The 17,230-nt window shown below is 33.3% G+C and overlaps 1 long non-coding RNA gene across 5 annotated transcripts in view; it reads right to left on the minus strand.

Annotated features, from left to right (window-relative positions):
• The window catches only part of LOC106075222 (uncharacterized), a 45,707-nt gene extending 34,174 nt beyond the window's left edge, over window positions 1–11,533 (minus strand). For 3 of the 5 annotated variants that reach the window (XR_008773747.1, XR_008773744.1, XR_008773745.1), the window contains exons 1-9: window positions 11,430–11,533; window positions 10,992–11,308; window positions 10,752–10,829; window positions 10,407–10,539; window positions 10,203–10,297; window positions 9,893–10,034; window positions 9,644–9,797; window positions 9,293–9,490; window positions 8,307–8,482 (exon numbers count right to left, since the gene is read on the minus strand). This is a non-coding gene — a long non-coding RNA (uncharacterized LOC106075222). The remainder of the gene's footprint in view (window positions 1–8,306; window positions 8,483–9,292; window positions 9,491–9,643; window positions 9,798–9,892; window positions 10,035–10,202; window positions 10,298–10,406; window positions 10,540–10,751; window positions 10,830–10,991; window positions 11,309–11,429) is intronic. The other 2 variants (XR_008773746.1, XR_008773748.1) reach the window with 2 other exon arrangements.
• Window positions 11,534–17,230: the final 5,697 nt, after the last annotated feature.

A 17,230-nucleotide genomic window follows, 5' to 3' on the forward strand; every position in this document is an offset into this window, starting at 1 on the left:
GCTGAATCAGCCTCACAAACTTCGCACTCAACTAATGTCGAGTGAGTTGAATCAGCGTCAAAGCTTGCACTCAACTAATTATGTCCCAACTATTATTCAACTGAGCCGAAATAACCGGTTATTTTACAAACTCATTCTTCTTTGTTGTTTTTTTGAATGCCTTTTAACATTCCAAGTTATGATGATGCTTTGTCCAAGGCATTGTAGCACGTGAAAAAATGCAAAACAAGAAAAAGAATGTGCACTGTTGGGTTGTCTACAAATGCACAGACATAACCAACAATTTCGTCTTGGATCAACAATTCAATTGATGACTATATTACTACATCTAGTCCTCAGCTAAAAATCCTCAATTTTTCAAAAATGAATACAATATCCTTTCCTATAAGTACGAAGATGGTCATGGAGACCGATCTTCTTTGAAAAAAAATCCTCAACTACATCCTTTAAACATGAAGATGGCTAAAGAGCCCAGTCTTCACTTTTAAAATTCCTCCATTAATCATTCCTATGAACACGAAGATGGCTAAGGAGTCCAGTCTTCGCTTTTAAAATTCCTCCATTAATCATTCCTATAAACACGAAGATGGCTAAGGAGTCCAGTCTTCGCTTTTAAAAGTCCTCCATTAATCATTCCTATAAACACGAAGATGGCTAAAGAGTCCAGTCTTCGCTTTTGAAAAGTCCTAAGCTAAACATAGTAATGTCATCAATTAAATGTGTTTTCTCCGCAACTATTTAGTTGGTCTGCAAGTGCAAATGTTGATTAGTGTGCGCTGCATCACGAGCGGCGATATTTCCTTTGATGGACACGTTCATATGTTCCTTGAGTGTGACTTAATTATTGATTTTTACAAACGTTCAATCGGAATAGAAATGTCTAACACAGTTATACATCCGTATGAATTTCCTTTTCTAAGCACTCAAAGAATGATTTCACTGGGAATTGCAAATACATTTTGATCACCACATTAAGTGCAGAGGTCAAAGACCTGTTAATTATCACACACTTGTACACAAATGTTTGTAGATATCCTGAATACAATTCAATAAAGTTGTTACAAAACCTCACTGGTTACATCACTTCACAGTGTCTCAATGGATAAGAGATGAGCGTGATACAAACGACAATCCCAACTGTTCCTGCACAATCATCATATATCTGATGGCTTATATTTTCATCCTTTTTTTTAACTCTTGTTTTGCAAACGTGCATCAGTTGAATAGTTGGAGCCCAATAAAAAGTTTCAGGCTTGCTTTTTTCACTGACTCCTGTTTTGAGCTTGTTGACCTACAGCTTCATTTTGATGAACTGACTGTAACAATATTTGTGATGACGTCGTGTTCAAGCTATTGAAGGTGGTCTACAAGCATCCGGTTTGAGGGCTGAATCAGCCTCACAAACTTCGCACTCAACTAATGTCGAGTGAGTTGAATCAGCGTCAAAGCTTGCACTCAACTAATTATGTCCCAACTATTATTCAACTGAGCCGAAATAACCGGTTATTTTACAAACTCATTCTTCTTTGTTGTTTTTTTGAATGCCTTTTAACATTCCAAGTTATGATGATGCTTTGTCCAAGGCATTGTAGCACGTGAAAAAATGCAAAACAAGAAAAAGAATGTGCACTGTTGGGTTGTCTACAAATGCACAGACATAACCAACAATTTCGTCTTGGATCAACAATTCAATTGATGACTATATTACTACATCTAGTCCTCAGCTAAAAATCCTCAATTTTTCAAAAATGAATACAATATCCTTTCCTATAAGTACGAAGATGGTCATGGAGACCGATCTTCTTTGAAAAAAAATCCTCAACTACATCCTTTAAACATGAAGATGGCTAAAGAGCCCAGTCTTCACTTTTAAAATTCCTCCATTAATCATTCCTATGAACACGAAGATGGCTAAGGAGTCCAGTCTTCGCTTTTAAAATTCCTCCATTAATCATTCCTATGAACACGAAGATGGCTAAGGAGTCCAGTCTTCGCTTATAAAAGTCCTCCGTTAATCATTCCTATGAACACGAAGATGGCTAAGGAGTCCAGTCTTCGCTTTTAAAAGTCCTCCATTAATCATTCCTATAAACACGAAGATGGCTAAAGAGTCCAGTCTTCGCTTTTGAAAAGTCCTAAGCTAAACATAGTAATGTCATCAATTAAATGTGTTTTCTCCGCAACTATTTAGTTGGTCTGCAAGTGCAAATGTTGATTAGTGTGCGCTGCATCACGAGCGGCGATATTTCCTTTGATGGACACGTTCATATGTTCCTTGAGTGTGACTTAATTATTGATTTTTACAAACGTTCAATCGGAATAGAAATGTCTAACACAGTTATACATCCGTATGAATTTCCTTTTCTAAGCACTCAAAGAATGATTTCACTGGGAATTGCAAATACATTTTGATCACCACATTAAGTGCAGAGGTCAAAGACCTGTTAATTATCACACACTTGTACACAAATGTTTGTAGATATCCTAAATACAATTCAATAAAGTTGTTACAAAACCTCACTGGTTACATCACTTCACAGTGTCTCAATGGATAAGAGATGAGCGTGATACAAACGACAATCCCAACTGTTCCTGCACAATCATCATATATCTGATGGCTTATATTTTCATCCTTTTTTTTAACTCTTGTTTTGCAAACGTGCATCAGTTGAATAGTTGGAGCCCAATAAAAAGTTTCAGGCTTGCTTTTTTCACTGACTCCTGTTTTGAGCTTGTTGACCTACAGCTTCATTTTGATGAACTGACTGTAACAATATTTGTGATGACGTCGTGTTCAAGCTATTGAAGGTGGTCTACAAGCATCCGGTTTGAGGGCTGAATCAGCCTCACAAACTTCGCACTCAACTAATGTCGAGTGAGTTGAATCAGCGTCAAAGCTTGCACTCAACTAATTATGTCCCAACTATTATTCAACTGAGCCGAAATAACCGGTTATTTTACAAACTCATTCTTCTTTGTTGTTTTTTTGAATGCCTTTTAACATTCCAAGTTATGATGATGCTTTGTCCAAGGCATTGTAGCACGTGAAAAAATGCAAAACAAGAAAAAGAATGTGCACTGTTGGGTTGTCTACAAATGCACAGACATAACCAACAATTTCGTCTTGGATCAACAATTCAATTGATGACTATATTACTACATCTAGTCCTCAGCTAAAAATCCTCAATTTTTCAAAAATGAATACAATATCCTTTCCTATAAGTACGAAGATGGTCATGGAGACCGATCTTCTTTGAAAAAAAATCCTCAACTACATCCTTTAAACATGAAGATGGCTAAAGAGCCCAGTCTTCACTTTTAAAATTCCTCCATTAATCATTCCTATGAACACGAAGATGGCTAAGGAGTCCAGTCTTCGCTTTTAAAATTCCTCCATTAATCATTCCTATGAACACGAAGATGGCTAAGGAGTCCAGTCTTCGCTTATAAAAGTCCTCCGTTAATCATTCCTATAAACACGAAGATGGCTAAGGAGTCCAGTCTTCGCTTTTAAAAGTCCTCCATTAATCATTCCTATAAACACGAAGATGGCTAAAGAGTCCAGTCTTCGCTTTTGAAAAGTCCTAAGCTAAACATAGTAATGTCATCAATTAAATGTGTTTTCTCCGCAACTATATAGTTGGTCTGCAAGTGCAAATGTTGATTAGTGTGCGCTGCATCACGAGCGGCGATATTTCCTTTGATGGACACGTTCATATGTTCCTTGAGTGTGACTTAATTATTGATTTTTACAAACGTTCAATCGGAATAGAAATGTCTAACACAGTTATACATCCGTATGAATTTCCTTTTCTAAGCACTCAAAGAATGATTTCACTGGGAATTGCAAATACATTTTGATCACCACATTAAGTGCAGAGGTCAAAGACCTGTTAATTATCACACACTTGTACACAAATGTTTGTAGATATCCTGAATACAATTCAATAAAGTTGTTACAAAACCTCACTGGTTACATCACTTCACAGTGTCTCAATGGATAAGAGATGAGCGTGATACAAACGACAATCCCAACTGTTCCTGCACAATCATCATATATCTGATGGCTTATATTTTCATCCTTTTTTTTAACTCTTGTTTTGCAAACGTGCATCAGTTGAATAGTTGGAGCCCAATAAAAAGTTTCAGGCTTGCTTTTTTCACTGACTCCTGTTTTGAGCTTGTTGACCTACAGCTTCATTTTGATGAACTGACTGTAACAATATTTGTGATGACGTCGTGTTCAAGCTATTGAAGGTGGTCTACAAGCATCCGGTTTGAGGGCTGAATCAGCCTCACAAACTTCGCACTCAACTAATGTCGAGTGAGTTGAATCAGCGTCAAAGCTTGCACTCAACTAATTATGTCCCAACTATTATTCAACTGAGCCGAAATAACCGGTTATTTTACAAACTCATTCTTCTTTGTTGTTTTTTTGAATGCCTTTTAACATTCCAAGTTATGATGATGCTTTGTCCAAGGCATTGTAGCACGTGAAAAAATGCAAAACAAGAAAAAGAATGTGCACTGTTGGGTTGTCTACAAATGCACAGACATAACCAACAATTTCGTCTTGGATCAACAATTCAATTGATGACTATATTACTACATCTAGTCCTCAGCTAAAAATCCTCAATTTTTCAAAAATGAATACAATATCCTTTCCTATAAGTACGAAGATGGTCATGGAGACCGATCTTCTTTGAAAAAAAATCCTCAACTACATCCTTTAAACATGAAGATGGCTAAAGAGCCCAGTCTTCACTTTTAAAATTCCTCCATTAATCATTCCTATGAACACGAAGATGGCTAAGGAGTCCAGTCTTCGCTTTTAAAATTCCTCCATTAATCATTCCTATGAACACGAAGATGGCTAAGGAGTCCAGTCTTCGCTTATAAAAGTCCTCCGTTAATCATTCCTATGAACACGAAGATGGCTAAGGAGTCCAGTCTTCGCTTTTAAAAGTCCTCCATTAATCATTCCTATAAACACGAAGATGGCTAAAGAGTCCAGTCTTCGCTTTTGAAAAGTCCTAAGCTAAACATAGTAATGTCATCAATTAAATGTGTTTTCTCCGCAACTATTTAGTTGGTCTGCAAGTGCAAATGTTGATTAGTGTGCGCTGCATCACGAGCGGCGATATTTCCTTTGATGGACACGTTCATATGTTCCTTGAGTGTGACTTAATTATTGATTTTTACAAACGTTCAATCGGAATAGAAATGTCTAACACAGTTATACATCCGTATGAATTTCCTTTTCTAAGCACTCAAAGAATGATTTCACTGGGAATTGCAAATACATTTTGATCACCACATTAAGTGCAGAGGTCAAAGACCTGTTAATTATCACACACTTGTACACAAATGTTTGTAGATATCCTAAATACAATTCAATAAAGTTGTTACAAAACCTCACTGGTTACATCACTTCACAGTGTCTCAATGGATAAGAGATGAGCGTGATACAAACGACAATCCCAACTGTTCCTGCACAATCATCATATATCTGATGGCTTATATTTTCATCCTTTTTTTTAACTCTTGTTTTGCAAACGTGCATCAGTTGAATAGTTGGAGCCCAATAAAAAGTTTCAGGCTTGCTTTTTTCACTGACTCCTGTTTTGAGCTTGTTGACCTACAGCTTCATTTTGATGAACTGACTGTAACAATATTTGTGATGACGTCGTGTTCAAGCTATTGAAGGTGGTCTACAAGCATCCGGTTTGAGGGCTGAATCAGCCTCACAAACTTCGCACTCAACTAATGTCGAGTGAGTTGAATCAGCGTCAAAGCTTGCACTCAACTAATTATGTCCCAACTATTATTCAACTGAGCCGAAATAACCGGTTATTTTACAAACTCATTCTTCTTTGTTGTTTTTTTGAATGCCTTTTAACATTCCAAGTTATGATGATGCTTTGTCCAAGGCATTGTAGCACGTGAAAAAATGCAAAACAAGAAAAAGAATGTGCACTGTTGGGTTGTCTACAAATGCACAGACATAACCAACAATTTCGTCTTGGATCAACAATTCAATTGATGACTATATTACTACATCTAGTCCTCAGCTAAAAATCCTCAATTTTTCAAAAATGAATACAATATCCTTTCCTATAAGTACGAAGATGGTCATGGAGACCGATCTTCTTTGAAAAAAAATCCTCAACTACATCCTTTAAACATGAAGATGGCTAAAGAGCCCAGTCTTCACTTTTAAAATTCCTCCATTAATCATTCCTATGAACACGAAGATGGCTAAGGAGTCCAGTCTTCGCTTTTAAAATTCCTCCATTAATCATTCCTATGAACACGAAGATGGCTAAGGAGTCCAGTCTTCACTTTTAAAATTCCTCCGTTAATCATTCCTATGAACACGAAGATGGCTAAGGAGTCCAGTCTTCGCTTTTAAAATTCCTCCATTAATCATTCCTATGAACACGAAGATGGCTAAGGAGTCCAGTCTTCGCTTATAAAATTCCTCCGTTAATCATTCCTATGAACACAAAGATGGCTAAGGAGTCCAGTCTTCGCTTATAAAAGTCCTCCGTTAATCATTCCTATGAACACGAAGATGGCTAAGGAGTCCAGTCTTCGCTTTTGAAAAGTCCTAAGCTAAACATAGTAATGTCATCAATTAAATGTGTTTTCTCCGCAACTATTTAGTTGGTCTGCAAGTGCAAATGTTGATTAGTGTGCGCTGCATCACGAGCGGCGATATTTCCTTTGATGGACACGTTCATATGTTCCTTGAGTGTGACTTAATTATTGATTTTTACAAACGTTCAATCGGAATATAAATGAAGACGTCTAACACAGTTATACATCCGTATGAATTTCCTTTTCTAAGCACTCAAAGAATGATTTCACTGGGAATTGCAAATACATTTTGATCACCACATTAAGTGCAGAGGTCAAAGACCTGCTAATTAGCACACATTTGTTGTTATATTTATTGTTACAAACGTTCAATCGGAATATAAATGAAGACGTCTTACACAGTTATACATCCGTATGAATTTCTTTTTTAAGCACTCAAAGAATGATTTCACTGTGAATTGCAAATACATTTAGATCACTAGATTAAGTGTAAAGTCTCAATGAATGAGAGATGAGTGTGATACAAATGACAATCCCAAATGTTCCTGCACAATTATATACATGTAATGGATTAAATTTTTTTTTTTTTACATTTGTTTTGCGAATGTGCATCAGTTGAATATCTGGAGCCAAATAAATAGATACATCATGAGCAGCAACATTTCATTTGGTGGAAACGTTCATACTGATTGTTCATTGAATGTGTTAGGGTTAGGATTTTTCGCATGCAATTGTATATCATATCACATGGAATAGTAGATTTTTTTTTTTCACATTAACTCCCAACATGAAACTATAATGCACATTTTTCCACACCTTAGAAATGAAACAGTTTAAGAGTATTCAAGTCAACTTAATATGTCATTATATTGCACATAATCACAAGAAACCATGAATGTTTTTGTCACACTATCACACACTGAAGAATTGAAACAGTTTATTTAGTTAAAGATCTACATGAAGTCAAGTCAACTTGTTTATGCAATAGTTCATCATATCACTGTGAATTGTAGATCCTTTTTTTTTTGTCCAATTAAGTACTGGGGTGTAAAGACCATGCACATTAACACATAGTTGCTACAATAGTAACTTGAATCATCCCAATCTCCAGTAACTTGAATCATCCCAATCTCCAAGTGGCAAAGTGAAAGTTGATGGTGATTCACAACTTTTCATTTTTGTGTTTGAATTCCATATTTAGAATACATTACTATTGAATCAATCCAAATGACAAAGAATCCAATTCCATTATTTGTTGAAATATATTTACATTTATACAGTTGGAATTATTTCAGAGCAATTCAGTTTTTCTGAAAAATTTAATAGGAACATCCACATATTTTAACTGAAATTAAAATGGTATATCACTAAGTTTAACAAATGAAAATTCAGTTTACTTTCATAACTAGACACTACTAAAACAAATACAATACAAATTTCTTTAACTAGACATGTGAACTTACAAGTTGTGTGTGAAGTTGTGTGTTTGTGAAGTAATTACTGACATCATAATATACAAAACAAATACAGGAACCATGCATACATATACAACATACAACTAATGCAGGATATTTAAATTATCATGCACATACAACATACAACTAATGCAGGATATTTAAAGTAACATGCACAAACAACATACAACTAATGCAGGATCATCACTTTACAAAAAAATAAATGCTGTGAAGTATAAGAATATTTCTTACCTTATTCTGACTATGGCTGCATTTGAAGAAATGGCAGATGAACTTTAGATAAAACATCTTGACCATTTGTAGATCGGTAGAATCTTTTCACAGTGAGAGAGATGTTTAATGTTCCTCCTGTAGCCTTGAAATGTTCATCCTTTTTCCTTGACCTCATGTTTAATTGACCATTTAGTCTATAAGTGAGTTAAGAAAAATGCACTGTTTAACAAATATATCACATTTAAATGCATTACCATATAATGCAGTATTGATAAAATTAGTGCATTTTAATGTGTGGCATTTTCAAAACTTTTCATTCAAGAAGAGCTTTTCCTGTCTCAGACTTAATGTTTAAAGAGAATGTGTTTTTTAGTGATGGTCATTTTGTTTAATAATAGTCACACTATCTCACTGTGTGATGGAAAAATAGAAAGGTATATGAGACTTCGTGGTATTTTAAAGTCAATTTTTAATATATCTCTTTTTGATAGGAGGTATAGTGGATGAGGGGTAAAGCACTTAGCTTCCGAAGTTGAAGTCCCAGGTTTGAATCCTTATATTTTAAATTTTGGGACCTTTGGGTGCCTCTGAGTCTACACAGCTCTAATGGGTACCTGACATTAGTTGGGGAAAGTAAAGGCGGTTGGTTGTTGTGCTGGCCACATGACATCCTCGTTAACTGTGAGCCACAAAAAACAGATAACCTTTACATCATCTGCCCTATAGATTGCAAGGTCTGAAAGGGGAACTCTCTTTGCTAGGGATTGAAGGGCATTTTTTAAATAAGAAAATCACTTTCAACTTTTCATTTGGCTATATATATAAATGTGCCATAAAGAATGAAACATATTGCTTGCTTACTTAAAATTTTTAGGACGTAATGCAGCCTAATGTGAGTTCAATAATTTGTGTTTTTATAATAGATTTATTATGCTTTTAAAATTAACAGGGTTTTTTTCACTTTGCTATAAGTTATTTGACTGGTACACTAGAATTCAACTCACCTATTGTTCTTAGAGAATTACCTAAGTAACCTTGGACACAAACTTGATCTTCTTGGGCTGACATATCCAGACTCCTGACAATGAAGTACAGTAAAGTCTGTCACTACCATTGCAAGGAAGGTGTACACACCGTTTGGCAGAGTGACTTGGCAATGAAGACTTGTATATCATAGGGGTGCACTGCTGATAGCTGATACCCTGAAAACAGTTTGTGATCATATAACCTTATTTCACTGACCTAAATTTTAAATTAATAAATGCCTTTTAACATTATATTAGTTATGATAATGCATTGTCCAAGGCTAAGTAATGCATCAAATAACCAGGAAAGTTATCTAACAAACTAAATACCTATGGCTTTTAATATTTTCTTCTTTTGTAAAATTTGAGTGGTGAATGAAAATAAAACTTTGTCCTCACTGTGTAGCCCATCTTCATAGAGTTCAGACAGACCATCAGACATTTGTTGATGTGCAGTTCAGGGTTATGGCAACCAAATCTAAGGCTTGACCAAAACACAAACAAATGGTTGAGAATAATGTTTTAAAAATTTTTAATAAATTGTTTCAGAATTAACTGTTGAAGAAAAAAATTTCTTACTTAGGCTTTGAAAGCTTTAATTCATAAAAATGCCAAAGAGAAAACTGTAATCATCTGATTGCAGATTACCGAGAATTATTAGTTGCTTGGATAGGATGACAAATGGGTACTGTTGGCAACAGAATGTTTGCTTGTTAAGCTTCTGAAATATGGAAACATAAAATACTGAATAAGAAATCTCTAAAAATACACGATCTCATGATATTAAAATAACGTTACATAATAATAGTAAAATAATATATTTAATGTGCCTTCCATAATTTTTTTTTTAAAATGTGTGTTTTGAATTAAATTAAAACTTTGTACTCACAGTGTTGTTATCTTCATAGTGTTAAGAGATGAACCAGACAGACCATCAAACATTTTTTGATATGTAGTACAGGAATATGCTAAACAAATCTGAAGCTTGACCAAAACACAGAAAAATGTATAAAAAGTTATTTATTATTTTTAACATGCAATGATAAATTATTTTAGAATTAGCAATTAAAGAAAAGAAAAAAATAAGTCTTACTTTGGCCTTGAAAGCTTTAATTCATAAAAATGCCAAAGAGATAACTGTCATCTGATAGCAGATTACCAAGGAATATTTGTTGCTTGGATGACAAATTGGTACTGTTGGCAGCAGAGAATGTGCGCTTGTTAAGCTGATGAAATATGGAAACTTGAATTAGAATATCTCTTAAATACACTATCTCATGATATTTAAAATAATGTTTCTATGGAAACAATAGTTAAGCCTATAAGTATTGCATGGTTTGACTATGTTCAATAAGATATAAAGGAAAAATACTTGCCCTATAATTAGACTTCCCATGATGTTTACTTCTAGTTTCAATTTCTTCATTCATATATTTACCTGGCCTGTCTGTTTACAGCTTTGGCTTTTATCTTCCAGGCTAGTAGTTGATTAGTTATCAATACTCAACATCTTGAGCTGATAAAAAAAAAAACAACTACAAGCTAAATAAATAATTTTATAATTACACATTAAGAGGCAATTAATATCATTTAAATTCAACCAGATATTAAGTAGCTGAGCATTTAAAAAAATAAATGGCATCTAATAAAAAAAATTGCTTAAAAGTATCCACTATACTTGTAAGGCAATATCTGTTGTTTCATAGTTTGGAAATATTTGTGCTTCAAGTAGGATGTTCTATTGAGAATAAACTTGGCCTTGACCTCAGAAAAAAAAAGGGGAAAAAGTACAAAAATATATATAATTATACATATTGAAAAAAATTAAATAAAATATACAAGATAATAGAATCAGAAAAAAAGGAAGGATTCTACTAATATGTGTTGCCTTGTTTTAAGTCTACTAGTTCTGCTGTTCATATTTACTACTCAGAGATGGTTTACAAATCTGTATGGCACTGCATTTCTTGAATAAGATCTATTCAACATCTTAATCTGAAAAATGTGAAAATATAATTCTATTTAACTTGTTACAATAATCATGACTATATGTACCTAACTCTAAATGCTAAATGACAGAAATGATTTTTTATTTAAAAAATTTCAAAGCAATTACCAAAAGCCAAGAGGACAAAGAATATTCAAAATTTTATCTAATATTGAGCCCAAGAATATCCATGATGAAAAAGCTTAGTGAAAAGCACAAATGCTGAGGTTCCTAAAAAAAAAATAAAAAATTATGTTAACATTGATATTCACCAATGCAAGCACTAACACAAAAGATAGAATTCAAATAAACATTTAAAAATTAGAATTAGAATATTCATAATTTGCCTGCTTTAGTATACATTAAAAAATAAACAATGACATTATATTAAAAGAAAAATGTAAAACATTGAGATGAACTACTTGCCTTATAAGCTCAATAAACAGATGAATGGGAAAAGTATGTTGAAACAGGTCCAGAATTCTCGATGGCTAGAGAACCACAGGAATGGAATAGGCTTGACTTAAAAACTTTTGGATATGCTTGCTTGCTGTTCCCCATAACTTGTAATTTTTTCAGCACCTACATCTCAGGAGAACTAAGCTACAATCAGCATCTTAACCTGAAAGTTGTAATATAAAATGTGTACAGGCCGATAAATCAAATACAAGTCTTAGTGAAGATTCTGGGATTTTTGTCTAAACTTAATGGGATAATCCCCAATTGATCTAGCTCTCTAAATGTTAAAGTGAAGAAAAGTTTTATCATACAATTGAAGTAAGTACCATAAGGCTAAGAGATAACAGAAAACATGTATTCTTAAATTGTTAGGAAAATATTTAAAACATTTTCAATTAGGATGCAATAAAAAAAAGCCCAAAAAAAAAATGCAATTAAAATATACAAATACAAAGAAAAAAATATACTTGCTTTGATGAATCTGTAGTAAGAAACTGGTTCTTATTTAACATACATGAAAAGAAATGAATTAAATTAAAGTAGTTAAATGTAAGATTGGAAAGGACCACTTGCCTTACGAAAACTTTGGTAAAAGCTTGCTACAATTCTGATTACATGTGCTTTTTTTTTTCTCAGATGTCACTTATTCATAGTTCTCACAATCAGAATTCGTGTTCTATTTCTGGATCACTCGGCTGTAAACTGCATTTGGAACTGAAAATGTTAAAAAAAAAAAAGGTTAGAATGTGGAGAGAATGTTATGGCTGAAAAGAGAAAGAGTTTATTTTGAAGATACTGACTTTATTATCAAATTAGTAAGGCTAAACCTAAGTTTACCTATCTCAATGAATGATAGATGAATCATAATGAGGCTTTACTAATATGCATATATTTAAAACTAGTTACCAAAAACTATGATAACAAAAGTATCTAGTGTTATGTTAATATTGAAAACGGGTTTAAGTAGCATGCAGTAATAATACTAATACAAAGTAAAAAAAACTATACAATTGAAAGCTTACTTACTGTGCTGCTCTTTATCTATATATACCAATTGCCTGCCTAGTTTTTACTAAGCAAGCATCAAAAGAAATAAATTATAAAAATAGTAGCATTTGAAGAAATACCTGTCTTAGAAAAAAGAAATGATCATTTAATCTTGACTACTTTCCATCACAACACCCTCACCTGTTCCTTAGTCTGTTGGACTGTTGGGGCAACACACATGATCTATTGACTGTCCTCCTTCACTTAACTCACAAGTCTGTACACAATCTTGTTCTGAACATTTTTAATGTGATATGAAGCTTGTGTTGAAGCTTTGGCCGCTAACAACAACAAAAAAAGTGTTATTTCATTATTTTGAGATACTGTTATATTTCATTATTTTGAGATACTGTTAAACTTTATACTATAATACTCCTAAATCTATCTAGCACATTAAGCATAATGAAGTCAACCATTGTTATGCATAGGAACATAGGAACAAAATGTTCTATGAAATCAGAAAAGTATTCTTTTATTGTTATATAAACATTGAAAATATATTTTCAAATTGCATGCAAAAACAAAAAAAAACACAAAAAGAACAAAACATTAAAAAACAAAAAAACATGACTTGCTAGATCAGAAGTTCCACAGCTTATTTCCTGTTCTTAATTAGCATACATCAAAAGAAACAATGAAATTAAATTTAAGTGCCTAAATTATACTGAATAGATTACTTGCCTTAAATAAAACTGTCGCATAGCACTTAACACATTTAAACTGCTTACCAGTTCCTCACAAGTGATGATTCTAATCATCTGATAACTTGACATTGATCTGAAATGTTCCAAAATATAATTATGATAATGAATACATAAAAAAATGTGTCTATGAAATCAGAGTTGTTGCGTTTAAGTCTTTTTGAAAATAAAATTTCAACTTAACTATTAAAATTTATTTTTTTAAACTAGATCTATATAAACTATATGAAGCAAAAGGAGTAATTATCTAACATAATTATTCTTAAAATAATTTTAATTAAAAACATGCTCAATTTGCATGCAATAACACAAAAGATAAAGCACCAAACAAACAAAAAGAATGAAACTTATAAAGATACTTGCTTTGCTGGATCAGTGGTTTCAATGCTTGCCCTTGCTTATTAAAAATTTTTTATGACACAATGACATTAAATTTAAAATAGTTAAATTCTAGCTTTGTGAATGACTACTTGCCTTAAAGAATGCTGACATCCTTGATACACCAATTGTTATTTCTGGTCTGTTTCTCAAAGGTAATAATTTCTAGCAATCTGTATGATGTTCCCTTTTTATATTACAAAGAAGAGATCTGTGTTTTGATCTGAAAAAAAAAATTGCAAGGTTAAAAACTATTTATTACAACACTCCTGTTTAAAATATAATTGGTTGTTATATTTTTCTTAAGCACTAGATGTAAGTTATATTTCTAGAATAACAAGGCACCATCTTTAATATGAAGTTTATGGATGAGTGACATCATCTTTAATATAAAGTTTATGGATGAGTGACATCATCTTTAATACAAAGGCTGTGGTTGAGTGACACCATCTTTCATACAAAGGCTATGGTTGAGTGACACCATCTTTAATACAAAGGCTATGGTTGAGTGACATCATATTTAATACAAAGGCTATGGATGATTCACATCATCTTTAATATGACGTTTATGGATGAGTGACACCATCTTTAATATGAAGGTTATGGTTGAGTGACATCATCTTTAATACAAAGGCTATGGATGAGTGACACCATCTTTAATACAAAGGCTATGGTTGAGTCCTGTTGAGTGACATCTTTAATACAAAGGCTATGGTTGAGTGATACCATCTTTAATATGAAGGTTATGGATGAGTGACATCATCTTTAATACAAAGGCTATGGTTGAGTGACACCATCTTTAAAACAAAGGCTATGGTTGAGTGACACCATCTTTAATACAAAGGCTATGGATGAGTGACACCATCTTTATAATACAAAGGCTATGGTTGAGTGACACCATCTTTAATACAAAGGCTATGTTTGAGTGACATCATGTTTAATACAAGGCTATGGTTGAGTGACATCTTTAATACAAAGGCTATGATTGAGTGACACCATCTTTAATACAAAGGCTATGGTTGAGTCCGGTTGAGTGACATCTTTAATACAAAGGCTATGGTTGAGTGATACCATCTTTAATACAAAGGTTATGGTTGAGTGACACCATCTTTAATATGAAGGTTATGGATGGGTGACATCATCTTTAATACAAAGGCTATGGATTAGTGGCACCATCTTTAATATAAAGCTATGGATGAGTGACATCATCTTTAATACAAAGGCTATGGATTAGTGGCACCATCTTTAATATAAAGCTATGGATGAGTGACATCATCTTTAATACAAAGGCTATGGATTAGTGGCACCATCTTTAATATAAAGCTATGGATGAGTGACACCATCTTTAATACGTAGGTTATGGATGAGTGACACCATCTTTAATACATAGGTTATGGATGAGTGACACCATCTTAAATACGTAGGTTATGGAAGAGTGACACCATCTTTAATACATAGTGTCGTAGGTTATAGATGAGTGACACCATCTTTAATACGTAGGTTATGGATGAGTGACACCATCTTTAATACGTAGGTTATAGATGAGTGACACCATCTTTAATACGTAGGTTATGGATGAGTGACACCATCTTTAATACATAGGTTATGGATGAGTGACACCATCTTTAATACGTAGGTTATAGATGAGTGACACCATCTTTAATACGTAGGTTATGGATGAGTGACACCATCTTTAATACATAGGTTATGGATGAATGACACCATCTTTAATACATAGGTTATGGATGAGTGACGCCATCTTTAATACAAATGATATGGATGTGCAGTATATCACATGACTATGTAGACCAAGTTGTGCAATGCATACTTCGCCACAAATGAACAACTTAAGATTTAAAATCTAAACTAAGTAACTAATAAGGCTTGTCTTCAAGTCAGAGAATTAATGAGCAATGCAGTATTTCCCATGGCAACGCAGCCCCAGCTTTGACCTATTTTGCCACATCCAGAGCAAGCATAGCCATCGTAAACTAGTAACTAGTTAAGGCAGCATTTTATTTTCTTAATAGTAAGGATTTACATCTTCTTTTTTTTTTAAACACATTTATCAATTAGACCTAGAATGTTGTAAGATCTAATCTACATCTACAAGCCAATGAGCCTTTATTTTACAAGGCTTACAAACAAAAAAAATATTTTCCTAGCATAATCTCTGATCTGGTTTAAGCACAAAAGCTGATTATTTAGACAGTAACAAAGCCTTCAAAGTAAAGGATTACATTTTTGATGTTTTTCATAAACTTCTAGAATCTATAATTCTATATAGATCTAGGATCTATATATCTACTATTATCTAGGTCTAGAGATAGTCTTGATTTGGATGATTGATAATCATAATGGTTATGATACTGATAGATCTAGGACTAGTCTAGATCTATAAATATAGATTATTCTACAATTTTTGTATCTATAATATATTTTATATAAGCTAGAACACTAGATCTAGATGAGACCATTTGCTGGCTTTACTACTAGATCTAGATCTAAGACTTAGTCTTAGTTCATAATAAAATGTTTATTATAAACTGATAAAGTAACCAGCTTCACTCACTCAGTCACTATTAGTAAGTATTAGATCTACCAGCAGCACCAGCACAATTTAATAAAATACTCTGAAAGACACAAAGATAAAGGCACATTCCTCGTCCCATATGCTAGGACAAATTTGTACAAATGCTCCTTCTTCCCTAGGGCTATTAGAGCATGGAATGGGTTGCCTGAACTAGCCAGGAAAACCAGTGACTTGGCAGAATTTAAGTCATTGGTTAATATGCATGACTAAATGCATGACGCGTAGGACATAATCATCTTCTTTTTTGAAGTAACGTCTGTATTATATAAGATAAGATAAGTGTAGCTCTGGATCTACATAGATCTAGAAAATAATCTAGATCTTCATTCGATAGATATGTGTAAACGTAGATCTATCTCTCTCTGATCAATTCTAATCTACTGTAACTATCTAGATCTAGATTCTGGACTAGATCTAGATCTATCATGTTATAAATTAGATCTAATTAATTAGAGTCTATCACTACTAGTATTGGTACTAGACCCTATCAATCAGTCTATACGATTTTATAATGAAACTTAGATCTATTATCTTTGACACAAAAAATTAACATCTACTCTAGTCTCTAGAAGGATGCCAAAGCAAATAAATATTGACTAGACAAGATATATCAAATATATTGTAATTAGATCTAGAAATAGATCTTAGAAGACACAACAAACTGACCGAAGATAGATCTAGCACGGGACGACGCTGCAAGGGACATAGCGAGATAGATAGGAGCGTCGCATTTGAATTCTTGCTACACACTG

This window comes from Biomphalaria glabrata, chromosome 11 (assembly GCF_947242115.1).
Source record: "Biomphalaria glabrata chromosome 11, xgBioGlab47.1, whole genome shotgun sequence".
NCBI classification, from domain to species: Eukaryota; Metazoa; Mollusca; class Gastropoda; family Planorbidae; genus Biomphalaria; species Biomphalaria glabrata.